Source organism: Ciconia boyciana, chromosome 6 (genome assembly GCF_034638445.1).
Source record: "Ciconia boyciana chromosome 6, ASM3463844v1, whole genome shotgun sequence".
NCBI classification, from domain to species: Eukaryota; Metazoa; Chordata; class Aves; order Ciconiiformes; family Ciconiidae; genus Ciconia; species Ciconia boyciana.
Window position 1 is genome coordinate 36356740 of NC_132939.1, and position 20463 is coordinate 36377202.

The window sequence follows — 20463 nt, forward strand, 5'->3', positions numbered from 1 at the left end:
ATCAGAAGTAGTTTATAACTGTTTTCTAAAGTTTTTCTTCATACTAATGAACAGATGATCTCTCTTTTCAATGCCTGGCTAGCTGATCATGTTTCGGCTACAATGGGCTGGAGACTTGAGTCTAGAAAAGGTCTGATATTACAATACCAGCATGTCTGCAGGTAAGAATTTCAATTCTGTGGCAGGTCTTAGGTGAGGTAGAAATAAAGGGAGGAACCATTGGCTTTCCTACCTTGTGCTTTGGTCTTGGATAACCTTATTTTATGTAATTTTGTTAATTTTTGTTTCAGTTAATAAGCTATGATATGTGATATCATATTACACCCACCTACTTCCTGAGTTCTGTACAAATATTATCTAGCTTGCAGGAGGCTAATGTGATTAATAGTATTTTCTGAATATTTAATGTAGAACTTCTCCACTGCTCCAGTTATAACAGGAAATGGTGAAGAAAGGGACTGCCAAGGCATTTGTTGAGCTGGGACTGAAGCTCTTGAATAAAACATATGTTTACTTTGGGTGAATATATGTGATTGCTGTATCTTGACACTCAATCAATATTAACCTGACAGGTCACTCATATGCATCAAAATGTTGATGGTAGAATGAATATGGTAACTGTACAGCATCTTGTCTGAATGCAGAATTTTCAGTTGGCAACCATTTTTAACAGTTGAAGAGAAGCCACTCCTGGATGCCACTATAAATTAATCTTGAGCTCACAGATGTCATTCATGTAGATTACATCTCACTACATGTTTACAAAAAAACCAAGATGCCAGGAAAAGCTCAAATGTAAAGGAAATAGTTTGAACCTTGATTTATTCAAAAAAAGCTAGAATATTTTAAGCAATCTATTATCACTTCCACACCCCCATGTTTTCGCAAGGGAAGGTATCTAAATAGGTGGCATAATTTATTTTCAGAAGTACTGTTCACCTCTAGCTTCTTGTGAAATCTATGAAAGCAGGCAATATTAAACAGCTATGAAAATGGAAAACAATGTCCAATGGTTGTGTGTAAGGATTAAGTCAGAAATGGTACCAAAGAAAAGAAATAAAGAATTGAATTATTTTTCTGGGAAATTAATTGAGAAAGAAGACAGCCTATGGATTGTTTTTTGTTTTAACTGCTTCATTGACCCATGTTTAATACAGCCAGCTCATGATTAGCTGAGGCAAGTGGGGCTTTGGAATGCCTTAGATAAAATAAAAGCATGGATAATAGTAAAATAATGTAAAATAGGCCATTCAGTATTACCGTTTAAGTTTAGTGGAAAGAAGAATGCAAAGCAACGTCAGTGACACAGCTCAGATTCTCATACAAGTGCTGACTGGAACTGAGAAAAACACGTCTCAGTGCTCTGTGAATATGGCTATAGTGCTTTCCTGACCTTTTGGATGAATCGAAGCCCATTTGTGAATCATGGTGTGCCACAGTAAAGGTAATCCACATGTTTAATTGGGAGTTGACTGCGAGCATATCCAAAAATTGTGTCCTATCCAGAATCTTTTTCATTGGTGATGGGACTTAAACATATGTGAAAAGTCAGTTCAGAGGATTTGCAGGATTGGTGATCAGTTCCCTTTGCTCGGTCATCCAATTTTCCGAAGACTGCAAAAGTCAGTATAGGTCTGTCTGTGCCTATAAGTTTATTTGGTAGTGTTTCAAACATCACAATGATAAGACTTAGTTGATAAAAGCATATCATGGCTGTGGAGTTTCCATAGGCTCATGATGCACGAAAAAGCAATTCAGAGATACCTGCATTGAAAAAATGTCAGCTGAATCTTTTCAAAGTTTGTGTGATGCAGACCAACTTAGGTTCCTCGTGACTCAGTCAGCAGTGACACTGGGTATACTGATGCCAGACTTACAAGAGCGTGAACCAAAGTAATCTCTTTCTATTAGCCACTGTCCTCATGCTGGGATGCCACTACTGAGTATCTGACCATTGCAGAGAGGTGTTCAATGCCTGCTTTCTGTTCCTGCCTTGGTTAAGCAGAAAAAGTAGGCATCAGTTGTCACAGGACACATGAAATAGCTTAGCTGAAGATCTTTGGGAGGTGAATTATCAAATAATTTTAGGTGCTAGACTGGCTTGTTTGCTTCTTTTATAATTAGATGTAAATATTAATGTGGCTGCTTTTGCAGAAGAGGGTGGAGATTCCTTAATGACTCTGAACTGTGTGATCCTACAGTTACAGAAATGCATTTTTACTAGTCTTGAACACTTAATTTATTACATTTCAACTTATGTTGAGTGATAAGTGACAGGCTTGTTGTCTTTCCACTTGCACACATTCAGTACTCTTGTGGTTAAATGTGTTGATGGGCAAATTCTTAATATCAGGAATATTTTTATTGCTTATATCCTAAGGAACCTGCCCTCCCAGGTAAGTACAGCTGTTTAAGCTGTTTGATTATATACTTTGCCAAGAAAATCTTTCTGAGTGTTACTTGTGGTAGTTACAGTGCACTGAAGTCTTCTTAATTGGAATCCTTTCACAGTCTGTTTCTTCTCCTAAATCTCCATCACCTTTCTCTCTCACTGTCTTTTGTCTTGTAGCTCTCCCTCCCTGCTTTCCTCTCATCTTAATCCTTGACCCTGGGCAACTTTCAGCCAGCTCCTCCATTTATTACTTCCTCTGCTTTGTCTCTCTGTTTGGCATCTTGACCGGCCCATTTCTTTCTGCCTTCTGTTCACTCACATTTCTCATTCCTTGTACCTCAGATATGTTGAGAAGTTTCAGTGTTTGTTTGGAGACAAATAATGTATGTCTTTCCCCATTAGAAACAGCTTATTCTTCTCTGTCTCTTTCAGTCAGTAGCTGAGCCTGACCTGCATTATGTTGCTTGAAGTATGTTGCCTCTTTCTTTTTTAAAACTGTCAATTCTTGTGAACTGTGTTATTTTTTATGTTTAGCATTAAGCGCGCTGCTAAGCACAAAATTTTCGTTGATTCTATAGGTTAAATACTTCCACCTATGAGAGTCTGGCACAGCTGTATGTGCTAAGTTACAGGATTAGGACATATAAAGATAGATCTTAAAAATTAAAAAAAAAAAAGAAGAAAGAAAAACAATAATGCTTAAATCCTGAAAATTTTTTTTCACCAACTTTTCTCTTTGATTTGGCAGTTCCTATGTCAATATTTATTTTGGTTTTAAATATTTCATACTGAACAGAAGCATTTCATTATTATCATGAATTCTGTATCTTTCTTCATTGGACAATATCTGTTACCACTTTCCAGGAAAACATCAAGCTAAAATGCACTACATTTATTACCTTTTCATTACTTCTAGAACATTGTGTATTAATCATTGCTTATGGGAGTATATACTGAAGACCATAGCTGTAACTTAATAGATAGCATTCCTGCAGATGTGAATTTGGGACTGTCTGTAGTAGGGATAGGACAGGTTACACATTGGGATGAAGGCATGTAAGATGAGATTTTGTTGCTTAATAAGTACTAAGTATTGTTACAGACTACAGTTGGAGCTGTTACTGCTGCCTGTCACTTATGCTTTCAGTTCTTATGAATTAATCAAACTTTAATAAGTTCTGATAAAATTATACATCTTGTATGCTTATCTTAAATTGAGGTTTTTAAAATGTCGGCTGAAATTTTTTACCTACTTGTGAGAAACAGGTTGGAGAACAATATTGGTTTACAACAAAAAAAAATTGTTTTATTAAAAAAATATTTGAAGGAAGCTATTAAATTTTTCTGGAAGATAATTTTTGTTGGGAATATATCTTTATCTTTCTGTCAAATGTGACTAAATAATGGGACTGCAAAAAGAAAAATAATTCACACATGTCATTGAGTCTTATTCTTGGCATTTTTTGCAAAATACGACATCTGCAGGGGCCATGCTGCATTCAACCTGTGCTGTCTCTTCCCACCACAACAGCCCTAGGCAGTGTACAAGAAGCTGTGACCCTTCTTTAAATGAAAGACAAGAGCTGGAGTAGAAGTAAGGAAAGGTAACCAAGAAAAGGAGCCAGTGCTAAAGCTCATTCTTGAATTAACAGCTTAGCGATTAACTCCCAGAGGATAGATTGACACCGTGTAACAGTGCAGAAATATCCAAGTGGTGTGGAGTTCAGCTGGTGTGCCTGCATGACATAGTCCAGAATCAGGAAAAGATACTAGTTTATGTCTGAAACTAGTAGAGCTATATACTATGGCTATGTACTATAGTACAGTTATGCAGGGCTTGTTAAACAGAATGCAGGGCTGCACTGAATAGCTGTACTACTAGCACTATTTATTAGTACTATTAGCTATTAGATTAGTAGTTTTGGTGCCACTGTCTCAGACATCCTTCCAGTTGGATGTAGAAAATTAGTGTAACAAAACTTTTTGTGGGACCTTCCAGAAGAAAATGATCTCACAGATCTCTGTGTAAGTGGATGCTCTAAGTTGATTCTGCCCATTCACCATATGTTGTCACTCTCACTCAAGATAATGTGTATGGTAAAGCAGTCTGGCCAGCATTGCTGATGAGGTTATAGAGAACAAGAGACACCAGCTGTCAAATCCTCACTACATCTCTTGGGTTCTTCTAGACTGGCAGCAAACCAGGTTTTTTATCCCCTCAGGGTAAAAAAGAATTTTTTTTGTCTGTCGCGGATGTTAAGCAAGGTTGCTGCCCATTGTCTTTGTTTCCTGATTTTCAGTATCTTTCGGGCTATCGTGTGTCTTCCTGTTGGATACCAGGCAAAAGAACGTCACATGCAATGCGATGTTATTCCATGAGGAGGAGGAGGAACAGCACAGGCCATGTGGTGTAGCCCTCTTGCCATCCTCCTCCTATTATCAGAGTGCAATTTTCCACTGATGAATCATATGCGCCATGGTCTAGATATAAATAACACACTCGGTGTTAATTAGTTTTGTTGCTGTCGGTAGTGTCCCTGGTTATCTATACAGGCTATTCTTTTAATTGTTGCTTCTGGTGCTTTTGCACATTTCTATCCATACTTTATTAATTCCAATCTTAATATTTGTACTAAAAATCTTTATATAATAACATTTGTGCAATGTAGAAGTGGCCTCTGCAAATAGATTAATCAATGTTAGAGCTTATTTTAGCAGTTTTCAACATTTTAAAATGTATTGTAAAAGATATAGATTATTTAAAATCAATCTTATTACATAAGTCATGCATTTTCACTTATCTAATGCCCAAACCAAATCTTGTCTGTGGTGGCTTTGTCTTTCTGATAGGCAACAGAAGAGTGAGAGCCAGTGGGTAAGGGGAAATATTCTAAAAAGCACATGAGAAAAGTAATATAAACACTTTAACTCATTAAATAGCTTATTAAATTTACTTAACCTGCTGACATTGTGGTCAAGGACTCTTGTAGCCTCTGTCCCTAGCTTGCTGCCTAAAAGAAGTTAGCTTTCAGCTGTGTAGCTTTTTGTCTGGATTTTCTATATACTTCTTTGTTCTCCTTATTGCACTAGCTACAGTTTTCTAATCTTTTCAAAGACTATTGCTTGCAAGGCCACAGATCAGAAAACCGGTTGTAAAAAGACACAGTGAAACACTCCCCAGGTACTAGACAGCAATTATGGTATTAGGAATGCTTCAGGTTTTGGTAGTTGCTTTGAGTGTAATCTATAACAAATATGGTATGTACTATGATTGTATAGAAATTACTTCAGGTAATGAAAGAAACAGTTGTAAACTGGTTTTGGAAAATGATCGTTATCTATTTTGGAACCCCACAAGACATTTAGCATATGCTTAATACCAAAAGCATATGTGAATTGCCAGGTATTTCAAAGCCTTGTGTAGTATGTAATTTTTGTATGTCCACATTGGGAAATGGTGTATAATTAATATATGCTGATTGGATATTTAACTACTTTGAGTATTATCTCAATCTGGAAGTTACTGTGAGCACTGAAATTCTTTGGCATGAAAAATGAGCCTTTCGCTAAAAGTTCCTGGCATTGCAGCTCAGAACCATGGCCTGAACATTGATTGTGGGGTTTGGCTGTGGACACATGAAACTTCTTTGGGAATAGTAAGAGATTCAGAGTTTGCACCGAACTGCCAACTGCTTCCTGTGTTATGTCCTCTTGGGGGTTTTTTGTATCTTTGTTTCTTTGCTTATAATGCCAATTTTGAACTCTTGGAGAGCATCCCACTTGCATCTGAAAGCAAGATTTGGCTGGAAAGTGACAAGGCAGGTCCTGCTCGTTATTTGCTCAGTGTATCTAAATTTGTTAAATTTGAGTATGTGCTAAAGCAGTATGCTGAATGGGGCCACACTACTCAGTAGCTTGCAGGACTTCATCCTAATTCAGCAAATACATTCTGTGCTTGTTACTAGAGTTCCTGTTCCTCAGGTTTCTTGAGCACTTGTGGGATGGTTGCACAGCATTGAAACTTGAATATGGTTCTCTCATCTTCTGCTCATGATCTTGCTCTCCGACCCCCCCCCCCCCAATCCAAATTGTACTAGTTCTTTTACACTCAGTTAGTGATAAGTATTCTCATTTTTGCTATTAGTGATTGCTCTATTAGAGGTTGGGGGGTTTTTGTCTAGAATAAATAGACTGAGGTGGAGGAAAAAAAGCAGTATAAAGTATATAAATTACCATAAATATAAACCTTTAATAAAAAAAATTATAAATCAAATTCAATGTCAACAGTCTAAATGGAAAGTTATTTTAAAACAAAACCATGAAATTTATACAAGTAATTTTTAGGATTTGATAGATGTTGCTAACCTTTCTTAGGTTTGTGGCCATTCTGAAACATTTTTTGAAAAGCTTTGAGTTGTGTCACATGCTCTTGCAGTTGATACACTCTGCATTGAGAAGCTGCATAAATGTTTTTCGCAAGAAAATAAATATTGTGTATTTCCTCCATGTTCCTATGTTTAGCGGTTGTACACTCAAATTTTCTAGGCCAGAGAGCTTTATCTTCACTGGGTTTTTCTGTTGTTCTTTTTTTAATGTTAGCGGTTCACGTAAAGGCTATGTACAATTTATCTCCTGTGGGAAGATATCCTACTTTGAGTTCACACTTCAGAATAACACACTAATCTTTATTTGCTAGCTATAGAGGGAGGTCTTAATTTTACTTGGTAATAGATTTCTCTGTCAATAATTGGATGGATTTGAAGCCACTTAAACATTTTTCTCCCTTATTAACAGTACTAAATTGTATTTACTGTTTGCTGGGAGAAATAGGACACAGCCAAAAGACAATAAATTGTTGATTGTTTTGGATCTTGATACTCCAGGAGCTTCTAGCTCTCTGAGCGTTACAAGGACCCCAATCCTCAACTGCCACTGCAGGGTGTTGCTGCTCCAGGGCTTTGTTCCTACACTCACTGCTTTCAGGGATTTGATTTAAAAATTGAACTCAGTACTGTGCCATGCAGGCTTCTTTGTTAGAGCAGTATAGCAAGTAGCAGGCCTAACATTTGCTTTTTAGAATCCACAATTTGTCATCATGCAAAAAAACTTCCTTAAATGTACTGTGGAAACATAGGCAATCTTCAGCAAGGATTTTGCTAAACTGCTTATAGTACAAATCACCTCATGCTCCAATACAGATTAAATAGAAATATAGGAAATAGGGGGAAAGATGACAAAAAGTTGCATATGTCTTCATTCCCAAAGACAGCATTTAGCCTTCTTCCAGTTTCTCTAGTCTTGCACTTAACTACAGATTTTCTTAACGTTAAGAGGATTTATTAGTCTACCTAGTGCACAATGTTCACTTTTCTGTGCAGAAAGCTACATACTGCTTTACATTCTATCCAATACAATGGAAAGAACTGTATTGATACTAAGATTTCTTTTCAGTCTTCGCGAGTCTCTAGCAGAGCAGATTCCTTCTATTTGCTTCCTTCCCATAAAGGAAATCTGGAAAATTAAGAGGGAAAGAGGCTCCATCTAGATTTTTTAATTCCCTTTCAGCTTTTAAAATTTTTCTCCCTACTTATTCATATTTCTTCAACTTCAAAACAGAGTTTTACTCCAGAAAAACAAATCTTATTGTCCTCTGTGTCAGCTACATACATGGGAATATTGGGTGCAGAATTTATATGTTTATACAGAATTAATGTCTTTATGTACTAACAGATCTAAGATACCACAGATGGCATGTGCATGGAACTGTGCAATATTATTACCTACAGAATCTGAAACTGTTGCGACTACTTCCAATGCTATTTTTAAATTGAGATTTATTAAATTGGTGTCTCTAGCAACAAAAAGAAAAGATAAATTTTAAACAGGAAAAATCAGGAAGCATTTATTGCTTGGTTTAGAAAGAAAAGAAAAAGGAAGAAAGAAATTAGAAAGAATTTAGAAAGAAAAAGGTCAGGCAAGAGGGATGGATCATAAAATCTGAGGTGCACACAGCAAAAAATAGTTTTGGTAGAACTGCATATTTTGGATTTCCATATTTTTAAAAAATAAGTTGAGTTTTCAGCTGAGGTTACCCTCACATTCCACCGATGCTTTCGGTAAGATTGGTCAAGCTTAATCTATTTGGACAAGGAAGTATACCAAAGATTGTTTAACGTGCTGTGACTTGCTGATGTAAGATCTTGCAACAGCTAAATCCTACAGTAATATGATTGTCTCCAGTTAGTAATGCTGTAAGTGCTCTAAATGTAGTTCTGATGTTCAGAGTGTTCAGCTCTGCTGTCAAAATGGTGCCTTTAAATAAGCAACTTTGCCACTTAGACTGTTTCAGTTTTGTGGTCCACTTGCTAAATAAATCTACTCGGTTATTTAGTTTGTTTGTTTCTAAAATTTAAGACCCCCTAAATCTTAAAGGTCCACAAAAGTTGGCATTCTGAGACTTGTTCTGAAATGGTGTACAAAGACTTTAATTTATTTACCTTCTTTTCACTCCTTCCAAGAGGCAAGCAGTGAACACAAGTATCTAATTAACATAAGGTTTTCTTTATTCATGCTTCACATATGAAAGTGTTTATAACATTTAATCAAATAGGCAATAGAATTGTACATTACATAGGAATCACCATACAAAAAGAGTAACCATTGTATTTTTATCATGTTTGATATAATGAAGCAATCTAGAAAGAATGGAGTGTGATTAAAAGATTAATATATAGAATGACCAGTGATCACGAAACAAAAGCTAAAAAGACACAGTGTAAACTTTGGTCTCAGACTTAAGTGTGTTGTGGTTAAGCAAACCATGTTCCCACAGAGAATGGATATTATGACTCATCCTAATTCCTTGGACTAACAAAAAAAAAAAGTGTGAGAAGCTGATTTTTCTTCCCCAAGTTCTTTTTCCAAGACAGCTGAGAAAGTACAAACAGGCTTTCTGTAGAGAGAGACTGCCCAGAGAAAACACACTATGTCCTGTAGAAACTGTATAACTGTGGATTCCACAATGGTAACTTAATAGAAATGTATTACATGTTATCTAATACACCTGTTTGCTAATTTAAGAGATTGTGTTTAAAAGACTTTGTATGACAAGAATGTGTCATTTGTACAAAACAAGAGGTGTAATTACCTTATAATTATGTAGGTTCAGCATAGGACTAGAGGGTTTAGGAGATCCTGGATCTCCTAATTTTCTCCCTATTTAATAATCCCTATTATAATAAGATAATAAATCTTCCTATTTATTATCACAGTCAGATGATATGACTGTGCCTGTATCCCTGAGGTTTCAGTGCCTCATTTGTCTTACCTTTACATTTAACAAGATAAAAAAGTTGTTTACTTACACTTGCAAAGTCTGCATGGTAAAAACTGCCAAGGAAGCATTAAGTACTCAGTCTTCCTGCATTTACTTTGCTCTGTCTTCCATTCCCTTGGGACAATAGATGGCAGCAAATTTGTATTTCGGCAGTCTTCTTTCTACATGCAGTGTTCATAGGAGGCACTACCTAATTGATATAAACTGTAAAACCTGGAAGACAGGTTGAGTAGTAGCTGGACTCTCTTGGAAACCTTTTTTTCAGAGGAAAAAAAAAAAAAAAAGTTGTCGTCAAATCAGTTAATCAGTTAAAGGATAAGCATATGCATTTTAAAACTACCTAAATTTAGCCTATGATTGAACAGATATATGCATATGTTTGCATATGCATGCATAAAATACATATGATTTTTTTTTAAATACACGCTCAGATATTTTAAAACATTCATTATAAATTTATGTAGCAAATAAACCTAATTCAACCACAGTCTCTGAAATTATAGAAACAATCTAAATTTCCTCTTGGCGGATTACGGTGGATTGCCAGTTTAAAAAAAAATTGTTTCCTGGATACGTGTAAGTAGCAGTAAAATCCATCTGTCAGAGCTGACAGAATGGTGAACTTAAGGGGAAAATATGGCCAAGTATTTAAGAATTTGCTTAAAATAGAATAGTTAGAGAGCTGGTTAAAGTTCTCCTTTCATATTCCACTGTCTGCTGAGGCGGATGGGTCCCTTAGCATAGAAGTGGTTGTATGCTAACGGTGTGTACAGGTGAGAACTGGTTCAGGGAAGAATGGGATCGTCAGCTAGCAGGGTAAACCCACAGATAACAGAACATTGAGTAATAATTGGAATAGAGGGTAGAGAATAGAGGCTTGGTAACATACTTGGGACCAGTCTGCCAACAGCAAAAATACCATAAATTAATATGATAGTGCATAAAATTAAATTTGGACAAAAACTGAATTTCTGCAGCTGAGAGAGGTACTTATTTTTCTAGTAGCCCAGAAAGCATTTGGCAGGGCTGACCGTTCTTAGCTGTGCCACAGTTAATTATGGGAAATACCAGCTGCTGCAAAAAGAAATTCTGAATGTGGCCTCTTGCTACAGCTCTGTATCACTTATGAATCAATGCAAATTATTGGAGTAACCACATTATGGGTAAAATTCACTGCCACATAGGAATTTTCTCTTTAGCAGTAGCTGACCTAGAATAGACATCTCAAAACAGAGGGGACATAGATAAAAATAATTGATTAAAACTGACTGCAGAACGCAACTGTAGTCAAGCTTTGAAGTATTGGAGGCAATGATAGGTGGGGTGGGCAACCAGTGAATAGGTAATTACAAAACCAAAATTAATTCCCAAAGAGCACTGAATTAAAAATGGTAGTATTTTCTGGTTTTTACTATGTATATTTGCATTTTAATGCTGTTTTAATGCTACATTGTTTTATGGAAACATGTATGGTTTTTATAGGTTATATGACAAGATTCCAATTTTTTTGCAATGTGAAGTTAGTAGATACCCACAAAAACTGTAGCACTGGTATGTGACATAAATCAGGAGAAAGGCTAAAAGCTGGCATGATAGGTTTGCTAGCGTGATACAAATAATGTCCAATTACTTTAAAAATGCTGATTTTTACTTTTTCCTCTCCAGTCACCTGGAACTTCCTTTATATTTTCCACGTTATAATCATGTAGAGTATTCAGAGGTAACTGGGCTAATTGTATGGAGCAATAATGATGAGGTCAAAATTCAACTGATACATTTTATTCAGTTTATTATACTACAAAGCACAATATTTGTATTTCTGAACTTAAAGTTTTATTTCTGAACTTAAATGTCAGAATGACTTACATAATGACATAAGGGCCAACAAGAAAAATAGTTTAGCAAATGTGTAAAAATATACAGAAAAGCAATGATTCAGAAAGTCAGAAAGCAAGCCTCCCTTTAGATATCTGATCTTAAGGATGGCACATCTGGACTTGAGTATGTCCTAAAATACACTTTCTTGTGTTTGAATATCTTGATACAGTTTCATGTTATATGCAGTGCATAATTTCAAAAACTGTAAGGTATTCATTATACCCTTTTTGCAGAAATGCTGTCTTTTGACAGGATGTCCTTTTGAGATTTTGTGTGAATAAGAAGAAAGATGAGCTTATTCACACAATAATAACTGATTTGTACTTTGGATTGTTGGACATTTTACCAAATATTTTACTTTACTATGCTCATTGATACAGTGTGGCACCTAAATTATTTTGAGCTATAAGCCTTCAGAAAGTTTGAAAATCAGCCTATATTTAAGCAAACAAGCTCACAGATTCTGATCCTAGTGCCTCTTTTTTAATGTGATCTTTTAAAATTAGGGAAAATGCAAAAAAAATTAAAAGCAAATTACAAAATTGTAAGTGCAGTTGCTTATATGATGCTAAGCTACCATATGTAGCAGCCAGGAATTGTGCTAGTATCTAAATTTTCCCCTAGAATGTTCCAAGCTGGATGTGTCTGTGTATATGAAAGAAGGTATATATCCTAGGGAATATAAAAAGAGGTGTATATATCCTATATCATGTCAGACATTACACTTCAGAGAACACACTGACTTCATGGAATTCATTGGTTTTCTCTTTGCTAAATTAGGGGCTAGCATGCAGAAAAAGACTTATTACTGTTTTGGCGGACTGTTTTGGCGGACTAATAAACCAGCGATGCTGCAAATGGGAGGGAGAGTGCTGGGTGGTTGTAGTGCATGACATAGAGGTGTGTACTCTTGGCTGTCAGGTTTTCCTCTTACCTCTCCCATTAAATTCACACCTGTTTGTATCTAAACCATTCCAAAACTAGGCTGATACTATGTTTAAGGCTACTAGAGCAAGATAACGTGTTAAGAATCACTTCTGATTGAAAGACTCTGCTTTTTATGCATTTAGTGTAAGGGACTAATGTGGATTGGCACAGTCCCCACTAAGGCTGTGTTCAGCCAATGTAAAAAAGTTTGTCTAATCAGTCTGTTGAGTTTCCTTAGCTTAGTTTTATACTTCACAGCCACCTCTGAAATCTGTGCATGTAACAAGCACATTCAGGGGGGCAAGTAAGAGCGCCTTGGCAGAGGAGGTGAAAACTCAAGCACCTTACATACAGTGTGTGTCTGTGTATGGGGGAAAGACAAGCAGCCCACTTTTTTTGCTAGATCTGTCTGACAAAATTTAAGTACAAAAACATTTTACCCCATTTATGCCATTCTGTTTTGTTTTAAACAAGCAGGAGAACTTAAGTGCATGTGTTAGTAGTGTGTACCAGAATTTTAAAAAGATATAAAACTTTCTATATGCAGGGATTATCTCCAGATGCATCCAATTATTTTATTACATTTCATTTCATTTCATTTCACTTCGGCATTCCAGCAGAGTCTGCTTTAAAGGATGACTTCACTGAACGGCTGACTAATTTGGATGTGGCAAACAGAGATGAAGATACCTGGGTTTTGGATTGCAGATTGGGGCGCTCAAACCAATTTGCTCATTCAAGTGAGAAAGAGAAGATCAACAGAAATGTGTTGCATTTGAGCCTGGAACTGAATGTGAGTAGGACTCTCTTCATGTTATATTGGGTTTCAACAAGCATTTATTATTTACAGTTACATTTCTGGTATGCATTTATTTCTGGTATGTCTAAAACCATGTTCCAAAATATCTGACAAACTGCAAAGTTTTGGATGGGATACAATTTTCCAGATGGTTTGTGAGTCCATATGCCTATGTGCGGCTAAGCCTGAGAGCAATACATACAGAAAATTTTTAAAATTATATAAATAGATTAAGATACATGATGTATCATTTCTAAAATCATGATGGGTGTTTATTTAAATTAGTTGTTTTCCTGGAAATGGATTGCAGGAGCTAGCAACTAGGAGATGACAAGGATAAGAACAGGTACCAGGAAGATTCAAGTCAGCAAGCAGTGTGTGTGCGCGTGGGGGTATGTGTGCCCATGGCCACGTGCAGGTATGTGTGCGTGCATGTGCACAGCCCGGGACTGCCGGGAGCCATGCTGTTGCTTCTCAAAGTTTTGGAGCAGCTGAACTTGCACTGGAGTCAGACTGGCCATGGATTTGACAGGAAAAGTTTCTAAACTTCCTGGGCTAGAAGACACTGAACCTTCAGGTGGCAACCTGAGTTAATCACAGTGTGAGACACTTGCTCAACATGGCCCAGCCTAATCTAGCTGGAAATACTCATATGCTCTTGAGATGAGCAGTAACCACGCTACAGACAGACACGTTTTGGCAGTAGTTCTCAAATTGGAGGGAGAAGGGAACAGAATGTAGTAGAAGAGGAAAGAAACATGGAAAGGATGGAATGGTTGGAAGAAAATGCTTTAAAGACTAGACTACATAATACAGTTTGTGCAAAGAAACGCTAACACAAATTTGTGTAACAGTGACATCTATTGGTAGCAATACCGGAATGGATTTAGAAGTACATTTAAAATGCTTTTAATGATGCTTACACTCTCCGTTGCTATTCTCTTGAGCTTGTTATAGAATTGATTTCTTGTCCTAACCTCCTTTTCCTAAAATAATTCATTAGAAAGTTGTAGTACTGTGAAGGTACAGGTTTTTCCTTGTAATAAAATGTTGAGAGGAAAACAAATAACTGGACTGAACAGAACTGCGATGTAGTTGTTATCACTGCTACAAATATATGCTAAAACAGGAAGAATCCAGTCCATGAGGATACTTTGTCTGCACTTACAAAGTCCTTGTATGGAGCAGGAGGAGTTCCAAATTAAAAGCCAGTTACAAAAAATAATTTGAGTAAGATAAGAGACATCTAAGATTAGTAAGCAGTTTGTTTCCATTTTTCTTACTCTTTTTTTAAGCAGCATTTTCTGTCTAAAAATCTAATTAACTGCATTATGAAAAAGGGAATGATTTCAGTTGCTTGTAGTTATCAAGGAAGAATATTTATTCCAATATTTTGAAGAGTTTCAGAACAAAAGCCTGAATTTCTATAAAAAAGGGGTGCTCAACATGGGCTGATGGGCTGTTAGTGACCCACCAGGTCACTTTATCCTGCAGCTCACTTCCTGTGACTCTCTTTCTTGAAAGTCTTTCAGAACAGAACTCTGGGCTGAATTATTTGCAGAGCCCTTGCATCTCAAAGACTATTTTTCTGCTTCAAGATGAGTCCATGTCCAGTTGTGTGACAAGGGACTGGAGGACGAGCTGCCAAAAGAATGCTAGTGAGAAGGCTGCTGCTGGTGCTGCCATCAGAATCCATTTGGACTGCAGCACTGCTATAAGCAGCCTATAAGAAAGATAATGGCTGAAAATAGGCTGCATGACTTGCTCTGGTGACAGCAATCCGTTCCCAGATATTGTCTTCCCTGTGCACTCCTCAGACCAGACAGCTAGACAACCGTGGTCAAAAAATGTGCCTGTGTCTGAAGAGCAACTCTGAAACAAAGATGATGTTTCCAGGAAATAGCAACTGAAATGGACCAATTCATTTACTCATAGTTGCACTACACCCAGTCATGTGATCTATGGCCCTTGCCTGCTGTTGGAAGAAAAAGCTTAGCCTGACTGATCAAAAAGTTAGGCACTACTGTTTTAAAATGCAGTTAGAGTCATAATAGTGACAATGTGAAAAACAAAGCTTCTTATTGAATAGTTCTGCTTTCTATGGATTAGGAGCATCCTTACATAAATGTATAATATATTTGTATATGTGCATATATAGAAATACTAGTGTTTGCTTATGTTATTGAAAAGATGTTTCTATGTTTCTATTAGTTGGAAGGAGGCAGATAAAGTAGATGAAGAGTGGATGAATTCTGCTGTGACAGGGATTTCAAATGCACAATCTGTATCAGAAGCCTGAAAAAAAATCCTGCGTTAGGTTTTAAATCTTAGTTGGAGCATGCTGTGTTCTCATTCACAATCTAGCACAGAGAAGATACAGAGATATGAAAGATAATGAGACAAAATAGAAATGCAAGTCCACCCTATTCTTTATACAGCATTTCATCTCAGATAAAAAAAGCACATAAAAGAGATGTGAAAATGCATCTAAAATAACCATTAATAGCTAGTAATTACTTAAGAAATTCTGGTAAATTATTTGACGTGATTATGTGGATTTTATTTTATGAAGTTTTTCATTTAATCTTTAGACTATTACACCATACTGTAGACGGGGAGCAAAAGGCCTGTTGAAATGAAAAGGAGGTGAAAAGAGAGCAACCTAGAAAAGGAAAGCACAAAGGGAAAAGATTAAAATTCAACTCCATTCTTTGTTACACCAAGTGCCAGCCTTTGTGCCTTAATGCACAAAGATCTTACTCAGTTTACTTAGTTTACAGTGGTCTTCTGTTCCGTGTCTTTGTTACTTGTATGTCTGCTCATCTTAACCAGGAGATCAGCCAATCCATCTCTTCTACAAGTTCTGCCTGAGAACTACCATTGTTTTTTCACATGATGGGTTTTACAGGCTAACTGTTCCATACATTTATTGATACAACATGCACTCCTTCAAAATAGTAAGCTTGCTTTCTTAAAGTGCTTTCTGGTTTTATAATGATATAACTATTATGATCTTTTTTCAAATTCTCTGAAGTAAACCATATCTCAATGTCAAGCAGAATTTTGATGAAGATGTTAAAAACCACACTGCATTTCTACAGCCCCCTACACCAAATGTGTCTGGTGTCCACTCATTCTGTTAACATCATGTGATGCTGAGTTTTGATAAGAATTATCATATCTATGTTTCTGTTGCTATGTCTAAACTTAATTACTTACATTTAAGGTGATTACATTGGTGATACCCAGATCCTCAAACCTCAGGAAAATTGCTCACATAATGGTCTATAGTGAGGTAACAAGGCTGAGAATAATGATGAAAATCCAGGACTTACAGGTTTTCTTCCATCTTCTCTGCCTTTTCTATTTCAGAACATTTAAAGAGTTAAAATACTAAGTATAAAATGAGATAAACAGCAGGAGAGACAGACAGGAGAGCAGGAGAATGTTAAGATCATTATCAGTCAGCACAGTAAGCATTGGGCTGGGGACAGGGCAGAGGGCAGGACTGTGTCAGCTGAGCTTCAGATCAGTTCAAACCGCCTGAGCCACAACCACAGCCTGCTGCTTCACGTGGCTCTTCTGAAGCCTGACACAATTCGTGCATATTTGATTCTATGAGAAATTACTCAAAATTTTCTTGGTTTAAGGCTCTTTATGTTGGAAAAACAGTACAAAGTTTGTTTTCTATACAGTTTAGCCACTTGGCTGTTTTGCAGAACGTGTCTTTGTGCCCTGTTCATGTTTCTCTAGTTTGCTATTACAGTGATCTGAAAAGGCAATCTGAGTAGATAAGGGGTCAGGAAGACTTGAGCCCTGCCATATGATAGTGATAGAAATTAGGTTACTTTATTCTGGCTTATTGTGTGTTTTCTTCAAAGCTAGTTTTAAAACCTACTTCAGGGGAGCTGTTAGACACCTCAAGAACAGAACTGGAGTGAATTGTAGGTGTGACTTCTGTCTGTGACGAAATGTAGGTCAGAAAGGGTGTGGATTATTAAATGTGCTTTAAACTGTAAGGAATGATTGTCCTTTTGTATAATTAGTGCGTTGACTGCCCTGAAAGTTGCTATGACAGGTTTTAGGGGCTCTTCTGAGGCACCAGAGAGTTGTCAGTTTTATTAAGTAAAGAGACTTGTAACATTATCATAACTGATTTTTTCTAGAGATTTTGAAGTTGTTTCTTCCTTCAGACGCAGTATTACAGCCTGTTCAGGGAGCCTGTCCTTATGAGATAGATCCACCCAGCATTAAAACACTTCTGCTAACAAACTGGCTCCTTCTCCTTTGCATATCACAATACGATGATCTTCTTGTGTAAAAATATTAAGAGCACATGTTGATGTATGTGTTTTACCCAGAAACACTCTATTGGGTAAGTACCAATGTGTATTTCATTATCACTTATCCAGTTCCTCAACAAGGGACTGTCCATGAGGATGATCATCAGACTGTGAGAAAGAAGTCCTTACAAAAGCATTATTTGAGTCTGGGGGTTTATGGACTGTGTGGTGAATTTGAGAGACTGGCTGGCTTCCAGTTTTTGATCATTGCTCCAGGGTATTGTGGTTTAGCCCCAGTCGGCAATTAAGTACCACACAGCCGCTCGCTCACTCTCCCCCCTGGTGGGATGGGGGAGAGAATTGGAAGAGCGAAAGTAAGAAAACTCATGGGTTGAGATAAGAACAGTTTAATAACTGGAACAACAAAAAAATTGTAATGAGAAGGAAAACAATGAGAGAGCGAGAGAGGAACAAAACCCAGGAAAAAACAAGTGATAGAACCGCTCACCACCCACCGACTGACGCCCAGCCCGTCCCCGAGCAGCGATCGCTGCCCCCCGGCCAACTCCCCCCAGTTTCTATACTGAGCATGACGCCATATGGTATGGAATAGCCCTTTGGCCAGTTGGGGTCAGCTGACCTGGCTGTGCCCCCTCCCAGCTTCTTGTGCGCCCAGCAGAGCAGGGGAAGCTGAAAAGTCCTTGACCAGTGTAAGCACTGCTCAGCAACAACTAAAACATCAGTGTGGTATCAATATTATTCTCATACTAAATCCAAAACACAGCATTATACCAGCTACTAGGAAGAAAATTAACTCTATCCCAGCCGAAACCAGGACACAGGGGTAGATATAGAGATGAATTCCTTTGTTCATCCTAATGCTCAAAAAGCTTGAAAGTTTCTTCTCGCTTCCTAGAGTTCAAGAGAAGAGGTACATATAAAGCAGTATCATTTTCTACAGGCTTGTGAGATTACCTCTGGTTTGATAAGGTATATTTCTACTTCTGGACTTTTAATTATTCAGTGTTCAAGTCTGCGTTTTCTAGCATCTCAATACATTGCATAACTTTGGCCTGACAATCAAAGCACCAACCTTTTCAATACTAATTTGATCATTGTCTTGCAAATTTTGTTGGGATGTTGTTTAGACATAAAGTATGGTTTTCCTGCTTTTAAGTCCACTTTTAAACTAAACTTTTCATATGTACTATTAAAATCTTAAATAGTTAGATAGTGGCTATTTTCAGTAACCTGCCTATGTACACTATTCATAGGACTGTTACAGCTTGGTGACCCTAGATTATTACAGAGAAGTTTTATTCTAAGTGTGGGTTGTCAATAATATAAACAGATAAATAAATATTTTGGCATAATCTGAATAAGTATGTTTAGTTTAAAAAGTACCCTGAAGTTGTTCATATAGGTATATTTTTTCTTAGTGACCAACAAAACTGTTCTTGAAAAATACGATTTAATGTTTATCTATCATAAGTTAACGAAACCCCAGATAAAAAGGTATATAAATAAATAAGCAACGCATAACCATAGAAATTATCAGGGCAATGAACAGTTAGTCCTGTGGTTGAACATAAAAATAGATGTAAATTTAAATGTAGGAAACTTTGGTTCAGTAAGGTCGCTTTGTCCCAGTTATTTTGTCATAAAATGAAATTTAGAATTGCTGTAGATTTGCCTTCAAGAAATCTTGACTTAGGGGAAATCACCAGTGCTGAGGTAGCTGCCTTCCACTTGTCTTATTAACCCTGGGATTCTAAGAGTAGGTTGGCATAGGAAGTGATAAAAACTCTGTGTCTCTTTCCTTATATAGAGCTTCTTTTTGTGATATTAATCTATATTAAGCCTAGAAAACCAGGGGAGCCATGACCTGTCAGTCATTCCTGTCCTTGGCACCTGATGATTAAGCATAGCGGAGAAGCAAGTCTGGAGCTTGCTACAGGAAATGGCAGGCAGTAAGGCAGAAGACATTGTTCTGTGTTAAATCCCAGATAAGGATGGGAATGATTCTAGTGCCCTTTGTCTACAGGTATGTGTGCAACCCTCTAATTGGAAAAGGTGTCTGTAAGCTTCATCTAAGCCCTTAGTATTACAATCTGATTTTCGGGAAACTTTCTTCCTGCAGTAGATACCAATGACTTTTGCTGTTGACTTTATGATCTTCTACAGTACATTGAAAAGGTAAACACATGCTTTTTGTATGGTCTGCATTTTAAAACATTAACCCAAAAGTTAAATGTGTTGGGATACTTTGTTGTTGCTTGTTGTCTGTAATATTCAGCTTTTCAGGAAGTGTTTTTCAGTAATCTGACACAGCGGTGTGATCTGCATCTGATTTCCCTGTGGAGGACAGCTTTCCCCATGTTGCTTGTTTAAGATTACTCATCACAGCTAAATGGCTGACTGTAGAATGACCCTCTAACTTGGGTACAAAAAAAAAGAATAGTATCTTTGAATGCCTAAGGTACTGATGTGGAAATTTGACTAAACAAACTTATTAAAGGCCAGGGAATAAGAAGAATATAAATTCCTGCAGATTTGCAGTTTCTGTACTTCCAAAAATAAGAAAAGGAACGAAAGTGAAGACTTTTGACTGGCACCTGACCGAAATGTTACTGATTTTCTGAATATCAAAGGTGCTTAAGAGTATTTTGTACTTGCTTTATATGTTACGAAAAAAAAAAATATTATCCCTGACAGCTTTTGTTAATACTGAGTTATACAGTCTTGAAGATTACCTTCGAGTGTTTTTGCCCATATTAACTAACCAAATCTCACACGCGTAGCATTACCGTGGCAATATATATAGACGAAAGTTATCAAAAAGTATCTC